Here is a 13,741-nt window from a genome sequence, read left to right on the forward strand (position 1 = left end):
TGCAAGACATGCTCAACAAAGCTGGCTGGGCAGCCTCTCATGTAGAAGTTGACATTTTTGCAACTCTTGCAGTGCAACTTGTTATCTAACTATTTGCATCATAATTTACTCTTTTCTTTGCATGAATAATAAATCATGCAGTTATGTGGATTTGGGTTTTCTTTGTTAGATGATTGAAGAAATGCCTTCAGTGAATTGGTGAGACGTGGCTGACAATTGATTTGGGGCATGCTGCTGTTCTTTTGGAGGTATAGGTGAGAATCTAGTATCTCAATATATCAACTTTTATGACGGGGAAAAGGAAAGCTGTGTGGTAGATGCTGCTTCAGTTCATCCGCAAGGATGACCTTCGGAGTTATACATTTCATCTGGGCTCAGAGGAGAATTTGGAGTGGGAAAAACTGAACTTAATGGAAAATAATGTAACTGATCACCAAAAGATGGCAGCTGCGGGGATCCCTGTGAAAGCATCTGTTGTTGGTTGAATATCAACTGCTGCCACTCACAAGGTGGATTCTGATCTTGGAACAGAATCTTCTGGATATAAAGATGCTTATCTTGCCCATTGCTTTCCTCATCAGACTGCTGTGGCACTGCTACATCCCTTTCCAGGATACTGCTAATCTGTCTCAACCTAGCTTGGATTGGATGCAGGTGCCATTGATGTGGATCTGTTGAAGCTTAACCTAAGCCACTGCTAAGATATTCTTGAGAAGACTTTTCCAGAGTCTTCTGAGGAGACATCCAAAGACTGTTGCCATTATTGTAAGAGAAAACAAAATAGTTATTAAATTTTGGCCATGGAAGATCTGCGATTGGTGAGCCAATTACACTTAGGAAGTCCAAGTTGGACAGTAGTCCTCTTGGAGGTGGTTTTATGATGAAAACCTCCAATCTTTCAAATGGTATAAAGTGCACTGTATTCTCGTGCACGAACTGTTTATTTCCCGTTGGTCCTTGTCCTTATTCTAAAGAAAAACGTTCTAGCAGATGGTGGAATTCAACTATTTAAGTGCTATGTTTCTACTTGTGTTCCTGTTGGTGGACCTCGTGACATATTCAGGTCAGTTTCTATCAGATATAGGTATAAATTCTAGTGTCTGTCTTTGAACAAGAATCACTAACTTTGAATTTTGTATTGACATGTCAAGTGGCATAACCCCATGATGGTATCTAATGCCCATTCATGTTACATATGAACACCATGCCAGTGTTAGATTTCCTTAGCTTACTGCTCGAAAGCCAAAAAAAGGGAATGAAGAATTGGGAAGAATCAGCATTAATCGGATGTTCCACTATCTTTAATAATTCTGCAAATAATAAATTTCTTCAGGGAAGGATTGCTGTGTACTGTATAAAGATGCAGCCCAACAGTGCTTTCCATATGAATCCAACACACTGACAATTCTGTCCTTCTATAGGATGCATGTTTATCCAAACACCCTTTACAATTTCTGTAATGCTCTCAGAAACAACTTCCTGAAAGTGTTTTTTTGGCTATTTTTCCCAGTTAGGAAAATGACACATTAAAATTGATACATTATTTCAAAAAGCGAGATAGGTTATATCATCTGTATGGATTTATTGCATATTTCTCTTAATTCAATTTCATTGTTCTAGATATCTTTGTTTCAAATGGTCAAGTAAGATAGTGCATCATGCCAATACTTGCAAGCGTTAGCATATATCGATAACAAGGTCATCAAAGATATATTATCATGTATTTCTTTTATAATATTTGACATCATTCAAACATTACAATATGTTGACTCAATGACAAATCTATATGAGTAGATATGTTGACCATTTTTTTTAAAAAAAAAGAAACTAAGCTTGGGGATAACACCTTCATCATATGCTTATGCTTGTGATGAAATTGCATGCATGCATGCTCTTGAAGGACTTCAAAATAATTATCATTCCATCTAGTAACCTTCTCTAGAGTTCCCAGTCTTCTTTTTCACCTTCCACATGACAAGGCCTGATCTGCCTGTTTCTTAAATGGAGCATCACTTAGTGCAGTCATGCCCCCCAGTCTTCATGTCCCCTACGATTACCCTATGTAATTTCTGTCATGATAATCATCCACCTTAGTGCCAGTTGTTGGACAAGTAGAGATACCCAAGTATGACACGTTACATTAGCTTGAAGCTAGCCAGAATTTTTTCTGAGCAGGCTGATAGACCAGTCATCATCGTCCAGGTGTGGATGCAGCTGACCATTTGCAGTTGCAGGAAACCTTAAATGAGAGAGTGAGAGGTGCAGAGATACTTGATTATTCATTTTTGTTTTGTCATGTAAGGTGGGTGTTGGACACTGTATTGCACTATTGCACCTTTTTCCTCCTATTATCAACCACTGAAGAACTGGGGTGATGAGATGTAGCAGGATGGTGCACTTGGTGGCTGCTTGCAAGAAGAAACTAAGAGAAGATGATGAATGTATACCATAATTTAAATGAAACATGCCCTATTTGGAGCCATTCTGAAAACTCTGGAACAGGAAATATTGTTGAATTTTCATTTAGTTTCCTATTCTGTTTCATGCTGAAAAATATTATCTAATTGGCAAACTACATATTTTATGAACTAAACTGTTCTTTATTACAGGAAGCACATATTGCAAAGAGTCAATTGTGCATTTGCTGCTTGAAAGTGGGGAAGATGAACTTTCTTTCCTAATAGTTAGAACTTACAAAGGATCTGAGAGCTAAATCTTGAATGCTGCAACCGGTCCTTCTAAATTCAAAGGCCTGGTGCTTTTCTGGCTATTGTTCCAAAAATGTTAAATGGGGACCCTGCATCAGATCTGCAATGTAATGTGAATGTGTTGTTTTCAGACTGTAGAACAGCCTCAGAAGTCAATTCAAGGTATTATGTTTTTCTTCTTTATTTTTCTGCTTTGTGCTGTCCATTTGAATTATTAGATTGAATCAAGAATGTGGAGGGTTGTGTTTATTTATCCATCACCAAAGATGATGGCATGGATTATCCTCGAATCAATTAACTAAATATTCTTAAGTCTCGTCCATGACCTGAAGTGACATTGCTCCCCTCCATTTGGGTGGACGTTCTGGGTTTTGAACCTTCAGACTGGGGGCCCAGGCGTTCATGTCAGGTAATTCCAATGTAGCGCTCCCACCAGTTGTAATATCATGTGCAGGTGGGTGAATCCGGGGTGACCATAACAGTGTGTGCTGTTTCTTTCTTTCTTTTTTTTTTTTGATGTAATTGAGTTAGAGAAGCCTAACTCAAGGTAAATTATATTAAGATACTTAGTCATACATATTTATACATGTGTGTTTTCACACAAGATAAAGTTCTAGGTTCTGAGGACGAGTTTCATACGGGTTTCAGAAATAGTTGCAGAAACTGATTTCAGATTTCCTATGTTACAGGTTTTAAACAGACGTGCTTGTGAGTGAGAGCAGTAATTGACCCGTTCCGGAATTTGTTTCTTCTTGTTCTTATAATTTCATCTTCTGGTAGAATCTGACGTGAGTATCCAGAGACTTACAATCCCATCTGATTACCTCAGAGCATTACCTATTAAGACTCATCACGGATTTTCAGCAAATTATATGAGCTTTATGGCTCGAGCTTCAAGCTTGAGCTCCCAGAGTCAGCTTCACAGCGCAGTCTGTATGTCCTCCAAAGAAGGCATTTGGACCTTGTTCTCGGCCTCGAAGAATTCTGTTCTATGGTCATGGCCATGACCATTTCAAACCCTTCTAGCTTGAATGTTAGCTGCTGCTAAATGGTCTATCCAGCATCCTCTTGACAGAGTTCCTGATTCTTTATATTTGTTCGGATTCAGCATCTTTGGCATGCGTGGTCCACAGCATGAAAAGCCTATCAATTTGTTGGATCAGAGCTCTGGGGAGAAAAGTGTGAAACTCAAAGATTCACCTATTGTGCTCCTTCCATAAGCACCAGAATCCTGCTGCCAGCAGGATATGTAATCCTTTCCTTAATGAGTGCATTGGTTCTTCTGATCTCCAATTGTTTCATAGTAAGGTTTGTGAGTGCGGCAACCTCTTGAAACCCAGCATGTCATGAACGAACGACCATATCTTTCTAATAAAAGAGCATTGAAGGAAAATGTGGTCAGTAGTCTCAAGATTTGCATCACATAACACACAGTTTAATCCTCCTTGCCATCTTCTTTTAGCTAGGTTATTTTTGGTGAGAATTCTGTCGAGAAAGCTTAGATATAGGAAGTATTGTACCCTTAGTGGGACTCCCATTATCCACATGATTTTGATGAAGAATGGCCGTATTCCCCGTCCGTTAGGAAACTGTAGCAGTCCTTGGAAGAGAATGATTTATGGTTGGATCATCTCCATTCGATAGTATCCAAGGTGTTTGTCAGATGGACATTCAATAAGCACTGTTCCAGCGTGGAGCGGTCCCCATGATTAGATAGCCTTTCTGTGCTTGATCAGAAATCAGAATTAGGGGTGGTGGAGTTTAGAGCCTCTGCAGCAGAGATTCCACTGAAAGGGGAGATAGCAAACATCCTAGGGAATCAGTCTTTGAGCGATTGGTCAAAAAGCCATACATTTTCTTAGAAGGAGATCTGCATTCCATTGCCAATTTTGAATTTCACCAATGATCGATATAGTTCCATGATTCTCAGTTAACTTCTCTAAAATTCTGACATGTTTTGGTAAGATGACCGGTTCAGAGAAATTGGTTGTTCATTGAAGTAATGTTCTTTAATGATCATTTTCGAAGGCTTTGAGACTTGCAAGAATAGGTTCCACCACCATCTGAAGAATAGCATCTAATTAAACATTTTAATATTTATGATTCCCAAACCACCAAAATGCTTTGGGCGGCAGACTGAAGTCCAATTAAGTAAGCTCTTGCTCTTCTTCCACTGTTCGTTACCAAACCACAGGAATGACCTACGAGCCTTTTCAATTTTTTTGATTACTTCTGAGGGTAAAATAAAATTGGACATTCAGAATATTACTGTTGGTGCGATCACTGCATTAAGAAGCATCACCCGACCTGCAATCGAAAACAGTGTGTGCTGTTATAACTGGGGATATTTTGGTGAATGAGATGTCTGTACCTATTCTTTATCTTGCAAAGTGGATGCTATAATGGCAATTATTGAACAAAGCTATGATAGCAAATCTAGTCTCTCACAATGCTGTAGAGCTTAGGGGATGAGTGTTTCAGGGTAGTAACCTATTTTCGTTCATGCTATAAGAGCAATTTGGTGTCTCAGAATTTTCTGGAACTTGGATGGAGAGTGTTTAAGGTGGTAGCCTATTTTATCTGTCAATTCTTTTTGAATGACCTATTTCTGATGCAGGCCTTGTGGCTCGTGCATGGGCCACCCAGTGCCCAGGACAGCAGCATGGAGGAATTTTGTCTTGACATTATGTTTGAAAGCAGATTTCTACAAGGATATAATTTCTGACTTGGATTCTTCAAAAATTGATCTGCTTGGGTTTGAAGTTACTGATCAATCTTCACAGCATTACTTTGTTAATTGGACCAATTCTCCCCATGTCCTCATGCATCACTGTGGGAGCGTGGGTGGGAGAGGAGGGAGGGGGTTGGGAGTTGGTTTGGGACGTGACAGAAACCTTGCATAATTATAATTTAAATTTCTTCAATTCTCTGATCAGATACTATGACACTTTATTTATCCTTCTGCTCACCCGTAAATCCAAGCCATAGCCAATCTAAGTCATCCTGTAACTCTGAGAAGAAAAAGAAAGATGAAGAGATGTGAGCTTTACAGCCCAGTAAGAATTTTCATATCACACTGATATAGTACTATAGTCTGAAAATAAGGATAAGCAGTAAAATATAAAATCTCATGTTCAATGTCCAGAATAATGCAAACATTCATAAATTTTCTGTCTTGTTAAAATAGATGCATCATCATATGTTAACAGGTGAAACACTTTTATTCAACAATTATTTCATGTCTTATCTTTCATTTCTCCTTTCATAATCACATGATTCTTAATAGTTTCTTTCCGGCTCTGGACTATCCAAGTCTATACCTCAGTCATCATCCGGATCGAATCCACTTAAAAAGTCTTTCAAGACTGTTCCAGGATGAGCTCCTGGCCGGTTGTCCCACGTACGAAAGCCCGTGAGAGACTGTCCCAGGCATAAGCTCCTGGCGGGCTGTTCCAGGCATGAGCTCCTGGCCGGCTGATCCACCTGTAAGCCAGTGGGGGCTGTCCCAGGCATAAGCTCCTGGCGGGCTGTTCCACATGACAAGACTAGTCCATACCATATATCTCTTTGTTTTCATTAAATCATTATGTGTTGATTTCATCAAATCTATTCTGACTTGCATTATGATCAATTCAGATATGTCATATCCATATAATCATGCCTTCAATCTCTGATACATATATATTGACATAACATACTCATGCTCAAAATCAAATAACAGTATCTCAGGTATAATAAATTCATCGATCTCAAATCTGACGATGCAAAACCAATGATGCAAGACCAACAGTAAAATAGCATATATATAATAGTGATCATGTACAGGGATTCTTACATTTACCGGTGACTGATCCAAGCACAAAAATCAATGTTCTTCTTTGATTTATGAATTTCTTTAACAAAATATTCCACTCGATATCATTTGCAGACAATCATCTCTTCGTAACCCTGATCAAATATAAAGATCATATATGGAGAAAATTACCGATAATCGATCCTAATAATACAGATCGAGGACCTCTCTTAGGATTAACCAAAATTAGGATTTGTCTATGTATCTGGATCCTCCACTGATCCATAAGACTTCTAGAGAGAGAAAATTCATGAAGAGAGAGAAAATTTTAGAGAGAGAAAGTGGAGAAAGAAATTTTCGTATCCTTCCGATGAGGCACTCATGATCGAGATCATCAGAGGTCCTATCAGGGTGACTCAATATGAATCAAGTGTTACAAATTTCGAATAGGATCGAACTGGGATCAGATCTACCGCACGAATTTCGGAGCAACCTCAGATCATCTTATTTTTATCTCAATTTTATCCTAGGATCCGTGATGAAATCAGAGAGAGAGGAAGACTCTAGAGAGACAAAATCCATTAAAAAAAGTCTAGAGAGAGAAAATAGGGAGAGAATCTAGAGAGAGAAACTGGAGAGAGAAGGTAGAGAGAGGAGAGAGAAAATTTTTTTTTCTCTCTTCTTCTTCTTTTTATTTTATTTTATTTTATTTTTATTTTTATTTTTCTCTTTCTCTTTTTCCTTTTTTTTTCTTTTTCCTTTTTCTTTTCTTTTTCCTTTTTCTTTTCTTTTTCTTCTTCTTCCCGCGGCCTCCCTTGGCTGAAATAGGGGAAGACCGTGAGGTCCGCCCCCTCGGTGGCTCGGGCTCCGGCGACTTGGCCGGAGATCCGGCAACGACGGCGATGGGTTCGGCCGGCAGCGAAGAGGAGAACGGCGGCAAAATCAAAGAAAAATTTAGAAAACAGGAGATTTCTTGTTCATGGATTTTCCGACGATCCTGACGGCCGGCGAGGAGTCTAAAATCATGGGAAGAAAGAGAAGAGGGAGAGGAAGAAAGATTGAACCCTTACCTGAACTCCGGTGGCCTCTTGGACCTTCAATTTCCGACGAACACGAGAAGAGGCTGTCGCGGCCTCTACGGAGAAAAGGAGAGAAATCGGGCTCGACGGTCGCCGGTGGAGGCTCGTGAGGGAGAGGAGAGTCTTATTTATAGAGAATCCTAGAGTTCTAAGAGGCCTAAAGTCCTTCTCCGATCGGGATTCATCGGAGAAAGACTCCCTTCGGGAGTCTCCTTCCGTCCCATTTTTTTTTTTAAAATCTGGGTTATTACATTCTCTCCTCCTTAAAATAATTTCGTCCTCGAAATTAAGTTATATCGTTCGAGATACCTATTTTCAAAGTATACATACTTCATGTCATTCACAAACTTACAATAATATCATATATATATTATTTATTTCTCATGATCTTGTTATAACAAAAATTATTTGAAATTTCAAACTCATCCCTTCTTATTGATTTCTCAACTTTTTGAAGAACTGTAACATTTTGGACTTGTATTAATATACCACCGTTATTTGTCTAATATATTTCACTCAAAAATTCATAATTATCTCAAACTACCTATGATAGAAAAATAAATAAAGGTCAAACATCGGGTACTCTTCACAATCATCATTTTCTTTCTTCTCTTGATCTTCCAACAAATTTTATATGTAGACTCTCATCTTAAGAAAAATCTCAATCTTCTATATCAGTTCGAGTAACAATATTAAATTTAAAAAAAAAATATGAGATCTATGTCAGGACATTCTAAGTTTGAACTAATACCAGAACTATCAAGCTGTTAATAAACTTGAGATATCTAGAATTTCTTGGTATTATCTACAATGAAGCAACCTACTGACAAAAATTATCCGACTATGATCAGATTAGATCAAAATTTATAGTATCTTTTCATTATCAATAAAATCCTTCCTTATTTACAACTAATGTATTTCATCATAATATCTTTTGATTTAAAAGATTAATATTTCTAATCAATTTAATCCACCATACCTTGCTGCACACTCTGATTTTAATTTATCAAATTATATAAGTCTATCAAGATAAAAATATTCTTATATGTTAGATCAATCCAGGATAGATCTAATCTTCAAATTTCATATAAAACTTAGGACAAAATTTTAAGTTTCTTTATCTTTACTACTTTTGGGTATAGCATATAAAAATTAAATCTTGATTCACTTCCTATGTTTGAAATCATTGCATAAGTTTCACTCTTCAAAAATCTAACATGTCTAGAATTAATTGGAGTTAACCTTAGATTTATTTTACAATCATTTAGATGATTTCTAAATCAATCTTTCTTTTTAAAAGAATTAATTCTAACTTGACAAACTAGAAGAACTCAAGCCAACATCCTTAAATAGAATCAACTTGATTATTTCTTATAGAGCTCTCTTCATCACAACCCTTAATATTAATCGATAAATCCATACAAAATCTTATCCCTTGTATAAGTCGTTCAAAATTTAACACTAGCAAGATGTCTCAGTTTAATTTAAAAAAAATTCAAACTTTGACTTGAATAATTAATACACTTTACCATCTTCAACGATCATAAGAAAAATTAAAAAAAATTCTAATCCAAAGATAGTAATACGAATTATTAAAGATTTCATCATAACCTGTATATCATACTCTGACAAAATAATTTTTTTTCTTTAATTTAACAATAATATCAAATTACTTTTGATCCACTTAGAAAAGTAAGCTTTTGACTTGAAATTCAATGCAACTTGAAAGATCAAAGAATCATATTCAGAATATGATATTTTGAGTAACCAAAGATTTTATCAAGATGTGTATCTCATATTCTCATAATAAAAATTCAAGTATATTTTTCATCTAAGATTAAGTTTCATATATGATCCTCTTGTAGGTTCAATACTAAAAAAATATATTTTTCTCTCATATGATGGAATTTCTTCTTAGACGATACCCTAATTAACTTTCTTTTGATAAATCCAAAATTCATAACGCATCAGACAATTATCATCGAAATTAGAAAAGTATCATGATTTTCAATCATATAAGTTTAACATTCCAAAATCATCTAGTATACTCAACATAACTTATCAATACCTTTCACTTCATTCCAAGATCAACTCTTCTTATATTCAGGCCACCCTACTAATTGAAATCCAAGATATAACTCGTCAATTTTATTATAGATAACATATGCCACTTATGCATAAATTTTATCTTAATATCTATTGATTTGAAATCTAAATATTGAATCTTTTCTTTTATATCTATCATGTTCTTCATGATCATAACCTAAGTTCAGATATCACTAGAATTATAATTCTGAATAATTATAACCTTAAACTCGAATACCACTTAAATCATATTTTCTAGTGATCATAACCTAAACTCTAATATCATTCTATCATACCATTAATGATCAAAATCTTAAACTCTGATTTTATCAATCATACTCTATTGATTATAATCCCAAAGTTTTGATATCACTTATATGACAATCCCTAGTGACCTTAAACTTGGGCTCTAGTACTGTTCTGTCATATCCTAATCACTTGTATCATTATCTCCAAATGAACGTAACCTAAGCTCTAAGCTCAGATGCCACTCTGTCACATCCTACTGATCATACATAAAGTTTTAATATCTCTTTATAATCTCTGGTGACCTTAAATCTGAGCTATGATATTATTCTATCACATCCTAATCATTTATATCTTAATCTCCAATGATCATAATCTAAGCTCTGATATCACTCTGTAATATTCTAATCACTTATATCATAATTCCTAATGATCATAACCTAGGCTCTGATATCATTTTGTCACGCCCCGAACCCAATACCCAGATCGGATACGTGATGGCCGCACACTCCTTAGAGCAAGCCCTAAAGAATATGCAAGGCCAAAATAAATATTACAACCTTAACATCCATAACAATTAATTTTAAATATAATTCATAAAATCTTGCATAATTACAATTTAAATTTCTTCAATTCTCTGATCAGATACTATGACACTTTATTTATCCTTCTGCTCACTCGTAAATCCAAGCCATAGCCAATTTAAGTCATCCTGTAACTCTGAGAAGAAAAAGAAAGATGAAGGGGTGTGAGCTTTACAGTCCAGTAAGAATTCCCATATCACACTGATATAGTACTATAGTCTGAAAATAAGGATAAGCAGTAAAATATAAAATCTCATGTTCAATGTCCAGAATAATGCAAACATTCATAAATTTTCTGTCTTGTTAAAATAGATGCATCATCATATGTTAACAGGTGAAACACTTTTATTCAACAATTATTTCATATCTTATCTTTCATTTCTCCTTTCATAATCACATGATTCTTAATAGTTTCTTTCTGGCTCTGGACTATCCAAGTCTATACCTCAGTCATCATCCAGATCGAATCCACTTAAAAAGTCTTTCAAGACTGTCCCAGGATGAGCTCCTGGCCTGCTGTCCCACGTACGAAAGCCCGTGAGAGGCTGTCCCAGGCATAAGCTCCTGGCGGGCTGTTCCAGGCATGAGCTCCTGGCCGGCTAATCCACCTGTAAGTCAGTGGGGGCTGTCCCAGGCATAAGCTCCTGGCGGGCTGTTCCACATGACAAGACTAGTCCATACCATATATCTCTTTCTTTTCATTAAATCATTATGTGTTGATTTCATCAAATCAATTCTGACTTGCATTATGATCAATTCAGATATGTCATATCCATATAATCATGCCATCAATCTCTGATACATATATATTGACATAACATACTCATGCTCAAAATCAAATAACAGTATCTCAGGTATAATAAATTCATCGATCTCAAATCCGACGATGCAAAACCAACGATGCAAGACCAACAGTAAAATAGCATATATATAATAGTGATCATGTACAGGGATTCTTACCTTTACCGATGACTGATCCAAGCACAGAAATCAATGTTCTTCTTTGATTTATGAATTTTTTTAACAAAATATTCCACTCGATATCATTTGCAGACAATCATCTCTTCGTAACCCTGATCAAATATAAAGATCATATATGGAAAAAATTACCGATAATCGATCCTAATAATACAGATCGAGGACCTCTCTTAGAATTAACCAAAATTAGGACTTGTCTATGTATCTAGATTCTTCACTGATCCATAAGACTTCTAGAGAGAGAAAATTCATAAAGAGAGAGAAAATTTTAGAGAGAGAAAGTAGAGAGGAAAGTGGAGAGAGAAACTTTCGTATCCTTCCGATGAGGCACTCATGATCGAGATCATCAGAGGTCCTATCAGGGTGACTCAATATTAATCAAGTGTTACAAATTTCAAATAGGATCGAACTGGGATCAGATCTACCGCACGAATTTTGGAGCAACCTCAGATCATCTTATTTTCATCTCAATTTTATCCTAGGGTCCGTGATGAAATCAAAGAGAGAGGAAGACTCTAGAGAGATAAAATTCATAAAAAAAGAAAAAGTCTAGAGAGAGAAAATAGGGAAAGAATCTAGAGAGAGAGACTGGAGAGAGAAGGTAGAGAGAGGAGAGAGAAAAAAAAAATTTTTCTCTCTTCTTCTTCTTTTTATTTTATTTTATTTTTATTTTTATTTTTCTCTTTCTCTTTTTCCTTTTTTTTTTTCTTTTTTCTTTTTCTTTTCTTTTTCCTTTTTCTTTTCTTTTTCTTTTCTTCTTCTTCTTCTTCTTCCTTCTTCTTTTCTTCTTCTTCTTCCTTTCTTCCCGCGGCCTCCCTTGGCTGAAACAGGGGAAGACCGTGAGGTCCGCCCCCTCGGTGGCTCGGGCTCCGGTGACTTGACGGAGATCCGGCAACGACGGCGATGGGGTTCGGCCGGCAGCGAAGAGGAGAACGCGGCAAAATCAAGGAAAAATTCAGAAAATAGGGGATTTCTTGTTCATGAATTTTTCGGCGATCCTGACGGCCGGCGAGGAGTCTAAAACCATGAGAAGAAAGAGAAGAGGGAGAGGAAGAAAGATTGAACCCTTACCTGAACTCCGGTGGCCTCTTCGACCTTCAATTTTCGACGAACACGAGAAAAGGCTGTCGCGGCCTCTACGGAGAAAATGAGAGAAATCGGGCTCGACGGTCGCCGGTGGAGGCTCATGAGGGAGAGGAGAGTCTTATTTATAGAGAATCCTAGAGTTCTAAGAGGCCTAGAGTCCTTCTCCGATCGGGATTCATCGGAGAAGGAGACTCCCGAAGGGAGTCTCCTTCCGTCCCTTTTTTTTTTTTTTTTTTAATCTGGGTTATTACAGTTTCATTATGCAATATATAGGCAATGATGGGGTGTGAGTTAAACATGAATGGTGGAAGGATTTGGATTGCTTAATAGAGATAACTGCACTTTAAGGGCTTTTGGTTTTAGCTATGTTTTATTCTAGACTTCCATAAAATAACAGCCGCTAAGATCACATCCAAGGGACGGTAAATCATGCAACCATGTTTCTACATCAAATTTTCCTATCCATTAGATACGTTGCAAGTGATGGAATCAAAGCCATCCATAACACAGCCAAAGTCAAGGTGAAAAGTACGTGCCAAATGCTAGTTCCATGTCAATAAATGGCACCTTTATATACAAGATATTATTAAGGCTTACAAGTTTCATTAGACCCTGTGTGAGGCTATTAACTCGGAGGATGGAGATGGAAATGAAATTAAATTGGATGAGCGTCTGCTCGAACCTTTTACGTGTATGTTGCGATTTCAAAGCCCCCAATCATGAGAAAAGAAAATGAGAACCTTTTAATAGTGCGAAGGCAAAGCACAGGATAATTTAATCAAAGAAAAGAGGAAGCGTGAGAAAGATTTGGAAAATGAGAATGGTGGGCCTGGTGCCTGTTCTTCCTATAAACAAAAACGTAATATATTGGCTAATGGCGAGTGGAAGGGGGACTTGGATGAGCACAATGTCTATGATTTAATTCATGCAGATATCTTTGCAATGGCTAAAAGAAATCCAGCCACCCTACCTGCGACTCCTTCCATCCCTTGTTTCACATGCCACGCGCAAGCCGGACGCTAGTTTAGTATAACCATTCCGGGTGGCTACTTTCTTATCCTCCCTTTCCATCAGAAAAAAAAAAAAAGGTTTAGTATAACCATTACCCCGACTCATGCACTTTATGAAATATGATCATCCAATGAATCACACGTTATATGGAACTAGCTTCCATCTTTATAA

At 36.9% G+C, this 13,741-nt stretch overlaps 1 protein-coding gene and 1 pseudogene across 2 annotated transcripts in view; both read left to right on the forward strand.

Annotated features, from left to right (window-relative positions):
- Positions 1-5,611, forward strand: part of LOC140854094 (uncharacterized) — a 9,947-nt pseudogene extending 4,336 nt beyond the window's left edge.
- LOC105058777 (uncharacterized) overlaps positions 1-13,741 on the forward strand; it is a 44,490-nt gene that overhangs the window by 7,226 nt on the left and 23,523 nt on the right. The window lies entirely within an intron of this gene.

Source organism: Elaeis guineensis, chromosome 15 (genome assembly GCF_000442705.2).
Source record: "Elaeis guineensis isolate ETL-2024a chromosome 15, EG11, whole genome shotgun sequence".
Lineage (NCBI taxonomy): Eukaryota > Viridiplantae > Streptophyta > Magnoliopsida > Arecales > Arecaceae > Elaeis > Elaeis guineensis.